Source organism: Syzygium oleosum, unplaced genomic scaffold (genome assembly GCF_021117445.2).
Source record: "Syzygium oleosum isolate NSW1041296 unplaced genomic scaffold, Sole_v2.1 Sole_v2.11, whole genome shotgun sequence".
Classification (NCBI taxonomy): Eukaryota; Viridiplantae; Streptophyta; class Magnoliopsida; order Myrtales; family Myrtaceae; genus Syzygium; species Syzygium oleosum.
Window position 1 is genome coordinate 4291383 of NW_026607495.1, and position 19725 is coordinate 4311107.

Consider the following 19725-nt stretch of genomic DNA (forward strand, 5'->3'; position numbering starts at 1 on the left):
ATTGTTTGAGTGCGGTTGTTATCTTTATTTGATTGCTTTCTTTTTTAAATAAAGAAAATCCAAAAATATGTTAGTTAGAATTTAAATTAAAAGTTTGCATACTTAAAGAATCCTAAATATATCTAAGAGAGTAAGATAATTATTCGATTTAAATTGGGATTTAGAGTAGCATATTTCCTAGTTTAAATTAGAAATTGTTTTAATCTTTGTGGATTATTTAGGATATTTAGATTTCGAATTTCGATGAAAATCCCAAACAAAATGAGTCACTTTAGAACAGATTAAGATAGATTGCATGTTAATTTAGACATTTTTTTTATTTAGAATTTCAACGGAAAAATATCAAAAATAAATCATTTGTCCGTCATTAGAATTAGGTCACGTCGTCGCATGACATATAGTTCGCATGCTAGGTCACATTAATCGCATGTCATTTTTTGCACGTCATTACATATAGGTTAGTTTGCATTTTAATAAAGCGCAAACCCTAAAGAACATCTTGAGTACCTTGCTTTGTTAATTATAAATCATATTAGGATTTTCTATGTGATTTTCTACTAACAATGCAGATGCTTGCGTTGCTTTAAGGTACGTCATTCTCCTAACCTTGCAATCTATTTACTGTTTTCTTGAGTGTTAAATTGGTGGTTTGCGCACCCGCATGAATACCTTGCATGTTAGTGATTAGGTAATAAAATGGATCCAAACTGCCTGCATAAACATTTTTTTAAAAGAAAATGTACCGAAAGGGCGTTATACTAGATCTAGCGTAATCAAGTCCCCGAGCTTAGAATCTTTGGTTCGTAGGAATAAAACATATCTCCCTATGTTTTATTTAGGTTTCTAATCGATCTACCACAAATAGATTAGTGGCGACTCCAAGCATGAAAACGTTTGCATGTTAAAAACTTAAACTCTAAGTTGCGAATTGGTAGGGCTTGGGAGAGCTCGAGTTAAGCTGAGACTTAATAATCCATTAGCCTAAGAAATTTAGGTCGCGACAGTAGTTTTTATTTTTCGCAAAAAATGACTTAAAGTTTATCAAATTCGGAGAAACATATTTTGGATTTCAAAGAAAGAAAAATCAGATCAGAACATAGATATTGACTAAATAAGAAAAATTCCTTTGAAAATCTAAATGAACTCAGAATTTGATAAAATTTATGTCATTGGAAAGATCTCGATTTCAGTGTGAACTTTTCTCAAATAACGAACTCAGAAAATCAGAAAAATCATCAAACCGAACAAGGTCACTCAGTATCACAGAAGAACAGAATACAACTTCTCATTCCAACTACTGATCTCGACTTTCGAAGGAGTTTTGACCTAGCAAACGACATCCGTTTAAGGCGTGCAACATATCAAATCGAAGCTCAAGACGTATTCTACGACTCTCTAGTTGATCACTTCGCCAGATTCCAACATTTTCAAAGTCAAATCATCATCACTAGTAGTCAGTTCATCAGGATCCGAGAATGATAAATTTGAACTCACCTTGTGTAATGATACGTTGATGCACAATCGAGCGATCCAGCCTCTACATTCAGCTCAAGGACAGCATGGAGAAGCATTGGAAAGCTTGACAAACCTATGAGAATCGAGTGTACAAGCTAAAGTGAGAACCGACTCGATTTTGCACAAATGAACATTTAATTGAACATTGAGTAAAATGAAGCGATCCGGTGGCCATTTAGAGGGAGGCCGGCCACCACAGCCAAGTGAGGATGCCAAGGAAGATCACTAGATGGCTCGGGACTGTCAGAGGGACCGTCGGATCGCCGGAATCACCAGAGAAGCCGGCTGAATCAATCACCGGCTCAGTTGCCGGTGATGTAACCAAGAGAGAGATGAAGCTGATCGGAGGACCTCCGGTCACCAGCAGCTGTGGCCGGCCTTGTCACTAGCTTCGGGACGTCCGGGGGGTTGCCAGAGTGGCGGCGGTGCGCCGGAAATCAGCTAGTAAGTGGCTAGCATGAGCAAGGAAAGCCCCGGCCAAGAATAGAGAGGGAGAGAACGTGAGATAGAGAGAGAGGGAGAGAGAAGAGAGAAAAATCAGATCTGAAAAATGAGAGTCCTTATCCAATTTTGAAGAGAAAAAAGCTTATATACCTCCCCAACTTTGAATCCTAACCCTTTAATCGATCTAATAGCCTAAAATGCATCCTTAGTGATTAAGAATATTCTTTAAGGGCTAAGGATATGTGACATGGCATTATGGATGGCCATGATCAATTCTAAATGAATGGCCATGATTAATTTGCTTACCCCTAAGTAATTCGCTTAATCCTTAAGGAAGAGCATTTTAGTAATTTCACTTAGGGACATTTTTGTAATTTTCATTTAAGGGCATTTTTGTCATTTTGGGCTCAAAGGGATGTGCCCGGCCTTGGTTGGTCGGAATGGACCGCGGCCGCCGGATTTTCGATTGGAAAATGGCCGGTCTGATCGGACGAGTTTAATTCGGGTCAAACCGATTTGAACCAGTTGGACCGATTTACCCGAGTTTGATCGGGTTGAACCGATTCCATTCTCGGCCCAATTTATTCTAATTTTGTGCAATTTAATCCCTATCATGATTGATTGACCTAATTAATATTGAATTCGATTAAATTGGATTGAACCAATTTGAAATTTATGCACAAATTGATCCAATTTAACTTGTTTAGCCCAATTGTTCTTTGATTGAGTTAAATTGCATAGCCAAGCTAAACTAACGAATTTAATTGAAGTCCAATTAGCCAAATTGAGCCTCAATTCATCAAATTGGATGTTAGTCTATAATGGATCAAGTTGAATTGCATTAATTGGACCAATTATTTTTAGATTTCTCAATCATTGGATCACTAAATTGATCAAATTGGCTCAAATTCATGTGAATCTTCCAAAATTGATTTCGAATTTGGATTTCATATAAGAAATTAGCCTCATTCGTGTCTTAATTGCGCAAATCATGAAGAATTGATCAAAATCACTGATTATGGCCTAAATTGGGATTTTTCCGCTTGGCTTGGAATTACAAAATTGTTTCCAAAATTGAATGTAATACAACCTCTATATCAAATGTCGTGAAGGAAATCATCCTAAAAAATGATTAGAAATGAATTAATTTCATTTTTGGCCGATTTGAACCAAATTCCGCAAATTGAGGAAAAGTTGATTCTAAACCGATTTTTGTAAAATTGATGATGCCAAAGTGAAATTAAGCTGAAAATGAGTTGATTTTTTAGAATTTTTTTGGACAAAGTGTTGATAAAAAGTCAACATTTTAGTACTTATGTACTAAAATGTCAATTAATGGGTCAAACTTTAAAAATTTTGAAAATTGATTGTGCATAAGTGAAATTGACACTATTTTGGGGGTTTTATATTCAAAAAACCAAATTTTGACTTTGGGTTGATTTTTGGTCAAAGTTTGACTAAAAAGTCAACTCTTTGACTTTTTAAAATTGAAATGCAAAAAGCTAGAAAATGAATGACTAATGCTAATTTAAATGCTAAATGACTCTTTTTAGTTGAGGATTGGGTTCTGTCGCGATCAAAAACCCTAATCTCAAGATTTTACCTTTAGGACGCGTCGGCTAAAAATTAGGTGTCAATAATGTGAGCCATAGAAGTGAGGGAGATAAAAAAAGAGCAGGTTCTTCTCTTCCACTTCATACAAGATGAGACAGACAAATCAAAGCTTATGTCTCATCTCAATAACTAGGCTAAAAGTATGACATTTCGCGCCAAGGCACATTGCTGACGAATATGTCTATATCTTAAGCTTAGGCATGCCCCATTTGCTTAGTTTGATCGAAGTAGGGGACCTTTATATTATAACTTTGTTCACACCAGCCAACATGACAAACAATTCTCCAATCGTATCCAATTGTAATTGTATGTGTCTTCTCGTAACTTATGTATGAATCGCCTCTACACACGAAAAAGTTATTAACCCACAGTCTAGAACTAAGGTTTAATCTGTTGATCCAATAACCGTCACATATTCGAAGATTCGATGTAGATCCTCAAAAACCTATAAAATCCCTAGTTAATTAATTCGGGTCTAGTCAACTATTTACTCTTGTTATTATACCCGTAAATTTAATAAACCGAATTTGTTGACTATCCATGTGTAATGGGACTACTTCTTTCCTTATCCTATGCATGAGTTGTCGTCTTGATTTATCAAATGTACCACATCCTACTTTTTCTTCAGTTATGTAGTCATAGGAGCATTCATTGTCATGATGAATAAAAAAGTACAATATCCTTTGCTTATGTTGGATTTTAAATACTTGTTATGGATTTATGAAGGGAGAATTACCAAAACAGTTATAAACCTATTGCAATTGTGTCAATTCAGATCTAAATATTTTTCTGTGTCAATTGAGTTATAAACCTTTTGCATTTGTGCCAATTCAGTCCATCAGGCCAATTTTGATCGGCCAACGCTGACATGGACGCCAGCAGTTGGCACTGACGTGGACAAATTTTGATAATATTTTAGGATTTTTTGAATTATTTGTTCATTTTTTATTTGTTTTCCTCTTTTTCTCTTTTCTTTCTCTTTCTTTTTTTTCCTCCCTTCATTTTCAACCTCTAGCCGGTTGCCGAACTCGGTGACTGGCCAGAGGCAAGCGCGAGGTTAACCCTTCTGGCTACTAGCGTGGTTGGGCGAGGCTCGAACTCACCCTCGCCAACGGCCCCAGTAGCCAGCGGGGCCAACCTCACTGGCCCTTGCCTTTGGCTAGTCATCAGCTAGAGGTTGAAGATGAAGGGAGGAAAAAAAAAAAGAAAAAGAAAGAAAAGAAAAAAAAGGGGGAAAATGAATGAATAAATAAATAAATATTAAAATATCATTGAAAATTATCAACATCAGCGCTGCTAGACCAAAATTGGCCAAATGGACTGAATTGGCATAAATACAAAAGGTTGATGACTCAATTGGGAAAAAAAAAGTTTATGACTGAATTGTCACAATTACAATAGGTTTAGGACTGTTTTGGCAATATTCCCGAAGTATGGAGGTGCTTGTTTTTGCTTGTTTGACATTGGAAATATGAACTTTGAGATTGCATAGATATAAAGTTTCCTGCATAATTGTTGGGTAGGCTTAAAGCTAATATTTATTCGATCAAACCAATAACAAAACAAATTCATAGCACATTAGTTTCCAATCAAAATTGTTATAGTTTGAGTAGAAAATAGATCATAAGTCAGTTAAATCATACTACAAATACTCCTAGCCATTACTATTTTTTGTGTAGTGCTCATATGTGGAGCCAATTTTTATGCATCAAACTAAGTCTATTTTCTAATTTAGTCAAAGACATGTTACCTATATGTATGTTGATGCTAGGAGATTCGTGAGGTTTAAGTTTTAAGATATAGCTCAAAATAGTTATATTGAGTAAGAATCAAACCTAAGATCACGACTTTTTTGAGATACAAATTCCCAATTATTTTATGAAATTATGGTTATCCTAGGCCTAGCAATTGCTAAAACATTGACTGTTTGTGAGACTAGAGAATGACTCTATATGATCATCACCACTCTGAACAAGACAGCTACATCAACTCACTAGTTAAATAAAGTAAAATGGAGCTACAGTATAATCTTTTACTGATAAAAAATTGATAGGTATATGATGTCATAGCCATAGAAAAATATCAGGGTAGGATGTCAATTTCAAAAGCATGATGTAATCTCAATCTTTTCTATAGGCTTAGAGTTTATTTGGTACAGTTGTTGCTATATTGTGGCTATGTTGTGAGAGTGTTAAATTGTGATGTGTCCAAGTACAAATATTTTAATTATATGATTAAGCAATTATGTTTTTAATTTCCCTTTTTTTATCTGTACTAGCTATAGCAAAACATCATACATGTTTGTGTGTTGGAAGTAAAAGAAAAATAAGTCTAAATGAGTACAAAAACATATAAATGTTTAAAAATGCAAATTTGTTTCAACATACCCTCACTTTTAACCTAATACCACTTACATACTTTTATCCTTGCAAATATCATTCACATACCTCTAAATACAACCTCATATTAAAAAAACCAAATTGCCCCTCCTCGCATAATGATTTTAATGTCACGCTTAGGCTTTGTGATTAGGTTTTTAATTGATTTTGAGTGTTAATGTGAGAATTTAGAATTCGGGGATCGGTATTATTAGGAAAAAAATGGTATTTTCGTAAATAGGAACATAAGAATAATTTATGTGAAGGTGCAAAGTAATTTCCAAAAGTGAAATTCATGTATGTGTGTTTGGTACTTTTAAAAGTAGATGTATGTAAGTGGACATTGGATAAAAAATAAGGTATATTTTTAGTAATTGCCCAAATCAATTCAAATACTTACTAAACTTAAAAAGGACAGTTCTTCAGCACCATTTTTTTTTTGTCTTGCTTTACTCTAACTCTCAACTCACTCTTAGACTTTTACCCTTCCTCCTTACAGAGTATGAAAGTCAAAACCCATATCTGAAACTAAATGTCCCCACCCCAAATCCCCTCGAGAAAGTGGGGATTCGAACTCTCCACCTCCCCCTTCTCATGTGGGAAGGGTGGCCACTGGGGCAAGTCCCAGTGATTAAGATCCACACCATTTTGACATTGTAAGATTTTACATTAATCCTAAAAGATTGACCAGAAACTGATTTGGAATTAATTGGAATTGAGATAATTTGATTTAGTGAGTATTTTGAAGTCTAGATGGTGAACTTTTTACTATTTGGGCACTCATGCCGTGCCTCTGCAGTGGCATTGCTGCTGCAGTTGGCGCAATCATTCATGGAGAGATCGCCTTTACATCGGAAAAGGCCATAAACTTTGTTGAGTCTTGTCTGACGGCGCTCTTGTAAAAGCGGCCATGAAGAGGAGCATGCACTGCCGGAGAAGCGAACAGATTGTTAAGACTAATCCGAAAGAGCTTCTCACCGGTGGTTATGTCAGATTACAGGCAAGACTCACAAGCCATGTAATCGGAATAGGAAAAACTATGAGCCTGATAATATCTTGTGTGTTTACTCAGCGGTGTTGTGGCTGATCCACTTTGTGCGGGTTCGTGCAAGCTGGGGAGAATAGGCGATTGAAGTCTTGGAATAGGAATGCGCAACGGAAGCTAAGTGGAATTTGAGTTGTTGCGCTAGAGCTTTCAATGCACTTGTACCTAGAAATCATTTACTTTTAAATCTACTAGGTTACTAACTTTCGATTAGTTGGTTAATAGCCAATTAAAAAATCAAAATTTGGGGTCAATGTTCTACTTAGGAGTTCAAAATATAATTGATCCATTGAACAGTAATCATTCAATTCGTAAGTTCTTACTTTTCATTTCAGAATTCTTACTATATTAAATTATTGCTCAAGAGACTCTGTGGTCGTCCTTGATTTACCATATTATATTCTCCCATTCCAATTAGCACTCACCCACTAGGCTTCTTTGTTCTTGGTCAATCCGTGTAAGTCAGAAAAAATTACCACTTTTTAAACTATCCCGTTGAAATTTAAATATTACAAAAATTACATATAAGCGAATTTACATGTCGATAAGTATATATTATTAAAATCTCATATGTTTAGGATTAAAAAACACATCGATAAAGATTTAGATTAAGTAAAACGTGAATGCCATCAATTACTAAAAATGAAATCACCTGTTATAATAGATGTTATAATAAAATTTTGAAAAGAAAACACAGCACATTGTTCCAGCTCGTGCTCGTCAAGCAAAGGCACTTTGACCGGGGCCACAAAGGTGCGTGTTGGAAAAGATCAACTTCGAAGATTCTATTGTTTCCTTTCGTTATTGGCCACATCTACTCCAATCTCAATCAGCGGTTAGAAGATATTATACAATATATTCTGAAACCTTCGTAGCAATTGCTTCAAGTCAATATGGAATCATAGTGGCCTGGCCCGAAGACAAAGATGGACGCGTCCTCACATAAGTCAAGATCAACGATACGTGGGAAAATTACCAAAAAAGTCCTAAACCTTTTGCAATTGTATCAATTCAATCCTAAACCTGTTTTTTTTTATCAATTCAGTCCTAAACCTTTTGAAATTGTGCCAATTCAGTCCATCTGGCCACTTTTGGCCGGCCGGCTGACGAGGCAATTTTTAATAATTTTTCGAATTTTTTTTATTTTTTTCTCTTTCTTTTTTTTTTTTCGCCTATCTTCTTCCCGGTCGCCGGTCCAGCGACCGGCGACCGGCGAGAGGCTGAGGTCGGCGAGGTCGACCTCGCCCTTGCCATGGGCAAGGCTGGCCCTCGCCAGATCTGGGCAAGGCCTCGCCCGGCGACGGTGAGGCCGCCCAGATCTGGCGAGACCTCGCCGTCGCCTGGCGAGCTCGACCTCGCCTGGCAATGGCGAGGTTGACCCCGCCCGGCGACGGCTAGGCCGCCCAGATCTGGCAAGACCTCGCCGTCACCGGGCCAGCCTCGCCGTCGCTGGGCGAGGTCGACCTCGCCCAGCGACGGCGAGGCATCGCCAGGATCTGGGCGGCCTCGCCGTCGTCGGGCGAGGTCGAGCCTCGCCATGGCCTGGCGAGGTCGAGCTCGTCGTCGCCTGGCGAGCTCGACCTCGCCGGCCTCAGCCTCTCGCCGGTCGCTGGACCGGTGACCGGGGAAGAAGATAGGCGAAAAAAAAAGAAAGAGAAAAAAATAAAAAAACGTTCGAAAAATAAAAAAAAAATTATTAAAAATTGCCACGTCAGCCGGCCGGCGTCCACGTCAACGCCGGCCGGCCAAAAGTGGCCGGATGGACTGAATTGGCACAATTGCAAAAGGTTTAGGACTGAATTGGCAAAAAAAAAGGTTTATGACTGAATTGGCACAATTGCAAAAGTTTAGGACTTTTTTGGTAATTTTCCCACGATATGTAATAGGGCTTGACGATATTCATGCAAATATATATATATATATATATATAACTTATCCCAACCGCTTAAAATAAGTTTTATATATATATATATATATATAAAACTTATTTTAAGCGGTTGGGATAGTATAAGCCCTAAACATACATTTGATGTTGATAGTGAATGTTGATGTTAACCAAAACCCATGCTTCGCTTCTAGAGCACCGTTTTGATTTTTTTTTTTTTGGTCAAACATCGTTTTGATTCGTTCAAAAGCAAATTTTTTCAACATAACGACGATTATCGAGCTAGAGGGGGAAATATTAAAAAGAAAAGGCTAAATGATAACATCTGTAGAAACGATTTTCAATTGTTGTTAGTTGATGAGTGGGAAGGTTCTCCAGACCCAATAGCGTTTCTTTGAGAAAGAATAATGCTAGAGGTACTAAAACTTCCTGCAAAAATACTTTACTAGATGACGAGAAATGTTTTAGTAAGAAAAATGATAAGCTCGTGTTAATTATGTCCTACAAAAAGAACAAACCAAGCTGGAAATAATGAAGTATAGCCCATGTCTCATATGACGGTATTGGCCATAAAGGCGAAATTACTCAAATGGTACGAGAACATTCCATCTGTTTGTTTTTTGTCCGCTATCTTCGAGGTTCAAGTTGAATCGAAACTCTGTTTGTTCCATTGTTCCATATTTGAGGCCATGTGAGGATGTTCGAGTGGAGTAGATATTACCGATGGTGAGGAAGTGGTTCTAAATTTAACGGATTGGAAGCCACATCGGCAGATTCCGTTAACTTGAATCGACAGAAGGACAACATAAAACATTTTTATATAGTGCAAGGACTAGAATGAACATTTACTAATAGTTCATGGATCACATTGAATAAATTAAAAGTTAAGGACAACAAATTAAAGCTCTGTCTTCATCTCCCAAGAAGATTGAGACATATTTGACAACTAACTAATCAAACTACATCTAGAGAGTTGGCCAAGACAGCGTCGACATTTTACAGGAATCACAAAGCAGAGTTTCATGTTTCCCAATTTTTTTTCTAGAGATAATAACACAAATGATCTCTAAACATTGGCTCAATGTGCTATGATGTCCCTGAACTTTTAATTTGTTCAATATGATCCATGAACTTTTCATTTATTCAATGTGGTCCCTGAACTTTTAGTACATGTTCAGGGAAAATTATCAAAAAAGTCCTCAACCTTTTGCATTTGTGCCAATTCTCCTAAACCTTTCAATTTGGCCAATTCAGTCCTAAACCTTTTGCAAACTAGCCAATTCAGTCCTTTTGGCCGGCCGGCGCTGACGTGGCCGCCGGCCGACTGACGTGGCGCCGACCGGCGTCCACGTGGCAACATTTTAATATTTTTTATTATTATTTTCGAAATTTTTTCTTTTTTCTTTTTTTTTCTTTTCCTTCTCCCCCTGGCCTGTCCGGCCAGGGGGGAGGCTCGCCGGCGAGGGCCCAGCTCCGGCGAGGCGAGTTGGGCCCTCGCCGCCGCTGGGCGACCTCACCCTCGCCTTGGCTGGGCGAGCTCCGCCCTCGCCCAGATCTGGCGAGGCGGAGCTCGCCATGGCAGGGCGAGCTCCGCCTCGCCAGAGCTAGTCGAGGCTCGCCCAGCGGCGGCGAGGGCCAGCTCGCCTCGCCGGAGCTGGGCCCTCGCCTGCGAGCCTCCCCCCTGGCCGGACAGGCCAGGGGGGAAGGAAAAGAAAAAAAAAAGAAAAAGTAAAAAATTCGAAAATAATAAAAAAATATTAAAATATTGCCACGTGGACGCCGGCCAGCGCCACGTCAGCCGGCCGGCGGCCACGTCAGCGCCGGCCGGCCAAAAGAACTGAATTAGCTGGTTTGCAAAAGGTTTAGGACTGAATTGGCCAAATTAAAAGGTTTAGGACTGAATTGACACAAATGCAATAGGTTGAAGACTTTTTTGGTAATTTTCCCTACATGTTCAATGTATATATGAAAATGTTCAATGTAATTCCTGATCTTGAATTAATGGAAGGACTACATTGAATATTTTCATATAATTTGAGGACTACATTGAACAAATTAAAAGTTTAAGGACCACATTGCACATTAGTTTAAATTCAAGGACTATATTGAACACGTTCGGTGCTAGCCAAAAGATTATGAAAGATAACAGGAGATGCTTGACTGCAAAAAATATAGAAATGGCTGGTTGAGAAGAAGAATCATTCAAAAAGTTATATCCATCGTGCCCACGTTCAATGCTAGCCGAAAGATTATGAAAGATAATAGAAGATGCTTGACTGCGAAAAATATAAAAATGGCTGGTTGAGAAAAAGAATGATTCAAAAAGTTATATTCATCTGAAAAAGGAAATTTCAATGGTTTCATTAGTATCAAAATTCAAGTCGCCACAACCCCCCACTCCAAATAAAAAAATGTGGACGAAACAGACTTCGACGAAGCAACTTGTGTAGGAGCTACACAAGGCTATGTGCTCATACATTGTTAGCCTTGTCGACCTTAATCAAAAAAAGACCCGAAACACCCAAAGAAACTAAGAAAAATGGATCCTCCAAATCTCCCTCTCTTGCTTCTTCTCACGTTTGCTTCCACCATTAACGCCCAAGATCACTTCCCACACGAGAGCTGTGCCACCACCGGCAACTTCAACGCCAACAGCACCTACCAAACCACCCTCACCATCCTCCTCTCCTCCATCTCCACCACCAACTCCTTGTCCCTCACCTACGGCTTCTTCAATGCCTCCACTGCCGTCTCCGACACCTCCCATACACTCTACGTCATCAGCTCCTGCTGCAGCGACCTCACCGCCGAGAGCTACCGCACCTGCCACAATGGCTGTCGCCTCTGCCCCCTCCAGAAGGGAGGAGTCCTCTGCAACGAGAATTGCACCGTTCGGTACTCTAACACCTCGATCTTCGGCATGGTCACAACTGACCCCTACTATTGCATCAAAAATGGGAACAACGTCACGAGCTTAGACACGTTCAACACGGCGCTGCAGACACTACTGAATAGTCTACAAGGCAAGGCAATGGGCGGCGGCTCGATGAGGAAGTACGCAACAGGGAACACATGGGCGGGTTTCGACACAATCTACGCAATGACACAGTGCACGCCAGACTTAACCGAGCAGCAATGCAGCGACTGCCTAGTGAGAGTCAAATCAATACTCACGAATTGCTGTGTCGGGAGGAGGGGAGTGAGGATCATGGCACCGAGTTGCTAGTTCCGGTATGAGACCTATCGGTTCCTCGATCTAGTGAGCCTGCGGCTTCCGCCGCTGCCTACACAGCCATCGCCGGAGCCAGATGCAATGCCTCCATCGCCAGGTACGTAGGCTTTTGTTTACAAGTTACGAACATGGCGTTTGTGTTATTTTTTTCTATAATTCAAGTGGATTAAAACCATCTAAGTTATGAATTATGCGGATTTCACTTGAGATTTACACTGTAAATCGTTCAAATCTGCTTAGTTAAAATGTTCTATAGATCATGTAAATTTTTTGGTTGGATAAATAATTTTTAGCCAAACACGTGTGGGTTGGTCCATATTTTCGGCAAAAAAAAAAAATGGGTCCATGACTCTTATCTTCGGTGCATCTACTTGGCTAATAGTTAACTATCATAGTCAGTTTATTGAATCACAAGTTGTGGCATTCATTGCTCATAAGCTATCATGGGATTTTTAAATTAATAATAAAGTGAGTCTATGCTAGGGTAATGCATCAGTAGCAGATCTTCGTTACTTCTCATCATTCAGTCACCATTGTTTGTTAATTAATATAAACGCAAAAAGTTTTTTGACAATAAAGAAATGGGAAAGAAAATTTTGAGGCCATAATTGAAATATTGGTGACACGCATTTGCGCAAGATCTTAGATTATTACTAGAACTTTGTAGTATCAGACGTCAAAGGAAAAGAGAGGCCAAAACTTACCTCAAGTGTGCTTAGAATTAGATTGATTAGCAATGTTAGACATTCTAAGAAGTTTTACTGAAAGTCTCTTATTTAAATAACGTGGCGAACTTTTATTGAGTGCTGAAATAAATTGGACTCGTGCAGTAAATGATCAGCAACCAATTAGAAATTGGCACGTCACTTAATCAGAGGGTTTCGGTAAGATCTCTTATTACATAAAGCATTTCTCGAGATTAAGAGTTAGATAAGAAATTCCTCTATATATATATTTTTTTTATATCTTGTTATTTGGTTTGGCAAAATAGTGAAAATAGACGTATCTATTCTGATCTTGGTTTGGCAAAATAGTGAAAATAGACGTATGTATTCTGATCTTCCAAGCGTTTTGTAAATATAAGATAGAACTGGCTAAGAACTCAAAAATAAAAGAAAATTAAGACCAAAGCACGATCGATTTGAATACAGCTGCCGAGAGGGCGGCCCAACCCGGCAAAGACTGGCGTGATTGTAGTTGTCTCTATCACAGTAATTTTTGTCCCTTCCCTTTGTCCTTTTCGTTGGTGGTCCTCGTGTATATACTATATAGTGGTCCCATATGCACACATGGGGAGCATCTAATAACTCTGCAGAAATCTTTGACCAGAGCATTTGCAAACCAGCATTGGTTGTTTCTTGCTCCACTCTGTTTCTGTAAACCATTGCGCTGTCATTACTCTGATTTCCGTAAGAAATTTATGAAAGTAATGAACTTGTAGTTGAAAAGGTAACCGACTATACCCAAAAACTTTAAATTCGGGAGAATAATGTGATATTTATCAAGTGTTAATACTCTCCATTAGACGAAACTTGGTAAGACGACAAAATCCAGAAATCCAAATAACTTTCCCTCAAGTTATCAAAGAATGGTGTGATGTAAGTTTTGTAAGAATTTCCTAATGTGGGCTTCATTAATTGAAATTAACTGAATTAGTTTGGTCTAATAAAAAGGTAAGATATATGGGTTCTTAATAAGTCTAATATGGGGGTAATTTGGTGGTGTGGGCGAGTACGGCCGGCCCAGTCAATGAGAGGGCCCGTGGTCGAAGACTCTATAAATAGCGCTCAATTCCCTCCCCTAACCTTATGATGCACAATTTGACTCACGTACGGATTTAGAGAGAACTTTCTTCTCGTGAGTGGCAATCTCATTAGGCCAGTGTTCTAATGAAGGGATAGGGGAGAAGCATTTGAGTTCGTGTTCGGAAACCGTCGCAAATTCCGCGTCAAGTTCGATGGATTCCAAATCAGGTACGCGAATCTACAATTTCTCCATTATCGTGTTTCGGTTTCTGATTATGGTGATCCTGGGCATGCCATTTTCGTGGCCTACATGTGGTATCAGAGCCTGCCATAGATTAGAACTGAAACATACGGATTAGGACCGTTTTAGTTTTGTCCGAGAGATTTTTGCCCAGTTTCGAAATTTTTTGTCGGATAAAAGTTAAATTTTATTATATATTTGGAATCTACTCGTCGAGACGAGAAGAATGGTGGCGGATCGTCGCCGGAGGAGGCCGGACGCGCCGTTACGCGCCTACACGCGCCCTAGGCGCGGCGGCGCGTGACGGCCACGCGCGGTCGTGCCAAACCGGCGCGTTTGTTTGCCGGTAACTGCAGGCTGACGTCAACATGATGTCAGCGAGGCGCGGATTCGGTTGAACCGGATCCTGACCCGACCCGACCCAGATCCTGACCCGACCCGACCGGTCAAACCGGTCCGTTAACCGTTGATCGGTCGGACCGGCTGTTCAGACCGGTTTGACCGGCTGAACATGCGCGCACGCGCCACGCCTTTCGGCGGCGCGTGCGGGCGCGTCCGATGTCCGTTTTGGACGATCTTGGTACCGACACGCTCGTATCAAGATGCTCTACATTGTTGTGTATTTATTTTGCATGTTTGAAGCTTTTAAAGATGTGAAAATACGTATAGAACCCTATATACGCGTATTTTTAGGGTATTTTTGCGTATTTTCTTGTATTTCTCTATGGTTTCGGAAATACATATGGTAGCTCACATGTATATCACCACATAAGGACTGTGTAGGGTGTAATTCATTGTCTATCAATGAATGGAACAATATAATTAGCATGGCATGTAATTTCAGAGACATACGCCCCTGTCTTTACGTCTAGCATTACATGCATATAGTAAATGTGATACATAAAGCTCATATCCCTGGTATGAGAGATTTTCAAGGATTCAGTTGGGTTGTGACCGCCAAAGTGGCACACTTGACTGGGTTTGAGAAATATCGGTCTCATATTGTGGTGGGATGTCTCCTAATTTATTACGTGATTATACTCCCAAAGGAGGTGATCTTGTATTAGTTCATGGAGGGGTACATGTATAGCATGTGCTTGAGAAATGACTGATCTTAGTGGTTCATACACCCAAAGGTGGTGATTTCACGAAAGATTAGAATAAGTTCTCATGGCCGCTGTCATGTGGAGAGTGTACAACTGCATGTCATATTTTCTGCCCAAAGGTGATTATGTGATGATGTATGTAACTCTCTGTATAAGTACTCACATGATGCTGATTGTATTGTTTGTTTGTTTTCCAGTCACCTTTTCTGTAAACGGCAATTCCATTTCCACTGAGGTCTTTACTGGTTTGAACTTTAAGAAATGGAAAGAGGATTTTCTATTTGGAATGGAGCTGGCGGATGTTCACATTGCTCTTACAAAGGATAAGCCGGCAGATATCATGGCCACCAGTACTAAAGCTGAGAAAACGGACTATGCTGCCTGGGAAAATAGCAATCGGATTTGCTTATTGACAATGAAGAAATCCATTCAAGAACACTTAAAAAGTGGTTTGCCAGCTGACTGTATTGATAAGGAAATGATGACAGCCTTAGAGGCTAGAAACCGCATTTCATCTAATGCTGAGGTTGGTACACTTCTTCAAAAGCTCTTCAATATGAAGTATGATGGTACTGCTGGGGTTAGAGATTATGTCCTTAGGATGGTAGACCTAAAGACGAAGCTTCAAGCTCTTAATGTTCCATTCCTGATGCCTGTATTGTGCATCAAGCCCTGAACACCCTTCCACCTGATTTTGGGATTATAAAGACAAATTACAATTCCCAAGATGAGACTTGGTCAGTGAATGACTTGATAGCAAGGGTGGTGGCAGAGGAAGAGAAACTTAAGAAGGAAAAAGGGCATCTAGCCTTATATGTTTCTAGTTCCCACAAAAAGAAGGATAAAAAGTTCAGAAATCGTACTCATAAAGGTACTCATGACACTACCGGTCAATCTGACAATATGGGTCCAAAGAAAACATCCTTTAAAAGGTATGGTGACCGCTGCTTCTTTTGTAAGAAGAAAGGTCACATAAAGAAGGACTGTGGAAAGTTCAAAGCTTGGTTGTCCAAACATGAGCCTACAGGTAATGATTCTTTGGCACTTGTTTGTGAATCCAACCTATCAGAAGCACCATCTAGTTCTTGGTGGCTCGATAGCGGTGCAACTAATCATGTTGCGTTTACCATACAGGGATTCATAAACCGGAGGAAGCCAAATCAGGATGAGTCAAGACTCACTGTGGGAAATAACGAGAAAGCTGATGTTGTGTTTGTGGGAGATGTAATCTTGATTCTAGACTCTGGTTTTAGATTAATGTTGAAAGACACTTTTTATGTACCTTCTTTTAGACGGAACTTAGTTTCCGTATCGTGTTTGGACATGTATGGCTACTCTTTTGAAATCAAGAACAATGTTATTTCTTTGTTTCTTAATTCAAATAAGGTTGGGTGCTGTTATATGTCCAATGGATTGTACAGATTGTGTTTGTCTCCCAATGACATATACGTCGCTTATACGGCTGAAAAGGTTGTTTCTAAGAGACCACTACCTAAGGAACAGTCTTATGCATTGTGGCATAAACGGCTTGGTCATATCTCTAAAGATAGAGTAGAAAGGCTGATAAAGACTAACATCCTGCCTGCTCTTAAAGATGACTTAGAGACATGCGTAGACTGTTGTAGAGGTAGAATGACCAAGATAAGGAAGAAAACTGCAGTCCGAAGTTCTGACCTATTGGAGATCATTCACACCGATATAAGTGGACCCTATACGGCAACCTTGTGTAGAAATTTTTATTTCATTACATTTATTGATGACTATTCTCGATATGGCTATCTGTACTTGATTAAAGAAAAGTTTGAGTCTCTTGACAAGTTCAAGATTTTTCGGACTGAAGTCGAGAAACAGTTGAGAAAGGTCATAAAGGTTGTTAGATCTGACCGAGGTGGAGAGTATTATGGCAAGCATGGCGATGCCGGACAGTTTAAGGGGCCATTTGCCAAATACTTAGAGGATTCTGGGATAGTGGCTCAGTTCACTATGCCTGGGAGTCCTGAGCAAAATGGTGTAGTCGAAAGGCGCAATCGCACCCTTATGAAAATGGCGAGGAGTATGATTAGTAGGACAAATTTACCTGATTTTCTGTGGGGTGAAGCTTTGAAAACAGCTTTGTACATTTTGAATCGTGTACCTACTAAAGCTGTTCCATTGACTCCTTTTGAGTTATGGACTGGACGTAAGCCTAGCTTAAACCATCTTAAGGTTTGGGGATGTCCTGCAGAAGTGAAGTTATACAATCCAACATTAAGTAAGTTGGACTCCAGAATCACTCGGTGTTACTTTGTATCTTACCCTGATCATTCGAAGGGATATCGGTTCTATAATCCCAATGGAGGCACAAGAATTGTGGAATCACAGACAGCCAAGTTTCTGGAGTTTGATGTGGCCGAAGAAAGTAGCTGCTCACAGACTATCGAGGATAATAGTACAGTGGGTAATGTTGTATCTTTATCTCCTCCCATACAGATAATTGTGGAGACTCTCACACCACAGACTGAACCTGTTGAGGCTCAGGATCCTATTGTCGAGACAGCTCCTAATGAAGTTCCTCAAGGCTCTCAGGTGCAGGATGAGGCTGTTGTTGCTCCAGTAAGGAGATCCATTAGGGAGAGACGATCAGCTATACCACCAGACTATTTAGTCTATATAGGAGAGCAAGACTACGATATTGGTTCTGTAGCTGATCCAGTGACTTATACGGAAGCTGTTTCTTGTCCTCAGTCGGAACTGTGGTTGGATGCAATGAGAGATGAAATGCAGTCTATGAAGCATAATGGAGTTTGGGAACTTGTTGAATTACTTGAAGGTCATAGACCCATTGGCTGCAAATGGGTGTATAAGACTAAAAGGGACTCCAAAGGAAAGATTGAGAAGTTTAAAGCCAGACTGGTAGCCAAGGGTTTCACTCATAGAGAAGGAGTAGACTATGAAGCAACTTTTTCTCCAGTCTCTTCGAAAGATTCTTTCAGAGTGATCATGGCATTGGTAGCTCATTTCGATATGGAGTTACACCAGATGGATGTTAAAACTACCTTTCTCAATGGAGACCTTAATGAAGAAGTCTATATGATGCAACTCGAAGGTTTTGCGGCAGATGATTCAGGTACGCTTGTATGTAGACTGAAAAAGTCTATTTATGGTCTCAAGCAAGCTTCTAGACAATGGTACTTGAAGTTTCATAGTGTTGTCGCTTCATTTGGTTTTGTTGAGAACAGAGTAGATCAGTGTATATACTGCAAGGTCAGTGGGAGGAAATTCATTTTCCTTATACTCTATGTTGATGATATTCTGCTTGCAAGCAGTGACCTTGGTTTACTGCATGAGACAAAGCGGATGTTGTCAAAGAACTTTGATATGAAAGACCTTGGTGAGGCGTCTTTTGTCCTTGGCATTGAGATTCATAGGAATCGTTCTCGCCGACTATTGGGCTTATCTCAGAGGGCATATGTTGATCGTATCTTAGAAAGATTCAACATGCAACAATGCAAGCCAGGAATTGCTCCTGTCAGTAAGGGTGATAAGTTGAGTTTGTCACAATGTCCTCATTCAGATTTTGAGAAAGCCTAAATGAAGAATGTACCTTATGCTAATGCACTTGGGAGTATTATGTATGCTCAAGTATGTACTAGACCAGATATTGCTTTTGCAACAGGACTTCTAGGCAGATATCAGTCAAATCCAGGACACGATCATTGGGTTGCTGCCAAGAAGGTTTTGAGGTACTTAAAGAGGACAAAAGATTATATGCTGATTTACAAACATGTTCAGGACCTACAGCTAGTTGGGTATTCGGATTCAGACTTTGCTGGCTGTCAGGATGAAAAGAAGTCGACAACAGGTTACATCTTTAAGTTAGCAGGAGGTGCAGTATCATGGAAAAGTGAGAAACAGAAATCAATGACATCCTCTACCATGCAAGCGGAGTTTGTAGCATGCTTTTCGGCCGCTACTCAGGCAATTTGGCTCCGGAACCTCATTAAGGAGTTGATCGTATTTGATTTTGTGGATAGGCCCATACAGCTGTATTGTGACAATAACTCTGCAGTGTTGTTTATTAACAACAATAGAGGTCTCAAGGGGTCTAAGCATATGGAGGTCAAGTACTTGACTATAAAGGAAAAAGTTCAGGATGGTGACATTGCAGTAGAGCACATTTCAACAGATGATATGATTGCAGATCCGCTAACTAAAGGCCTTTGCCCTTGTGTATTTGATCGACATGTCATTAACATGGGCTTCGGAGTATCATGGGATACTGTTAATTAGTGGGAGCTGTTTAGTTTTATGTTGCTCTTATGAAGTTTGTATCTGATTTTGTTACATTTTGTAATATTTGAATATGTATCAACTCTTTTGCATTCAATGAGGTATTTGTGAATGTAGATTTATCAAGTTGAGTATACATATTTGATGAAAATCTCGAGGCATTGTGTAAACCTTGAGTACAGGCTATGGGGCATTCTTAGTATTAGCCTTAACGATATGTCTTGTTACACATAAAGTACAGTTAACTATCA

General features: G+C 39.6%; 1 pseudogene; it reads left to right on the plus strand.

The window, feature by feature from the left end:
* The first annotated feature begins 11345 nt into the window (after positions 1-11345).
* Positions 11346-12156, plus strand: LOC130134500 (cysteine-rich receptor-like protein kinase 29; annotated as a pseudogene).
* Positions 12157-19725: the final 7569 nt, after the last annotated feature.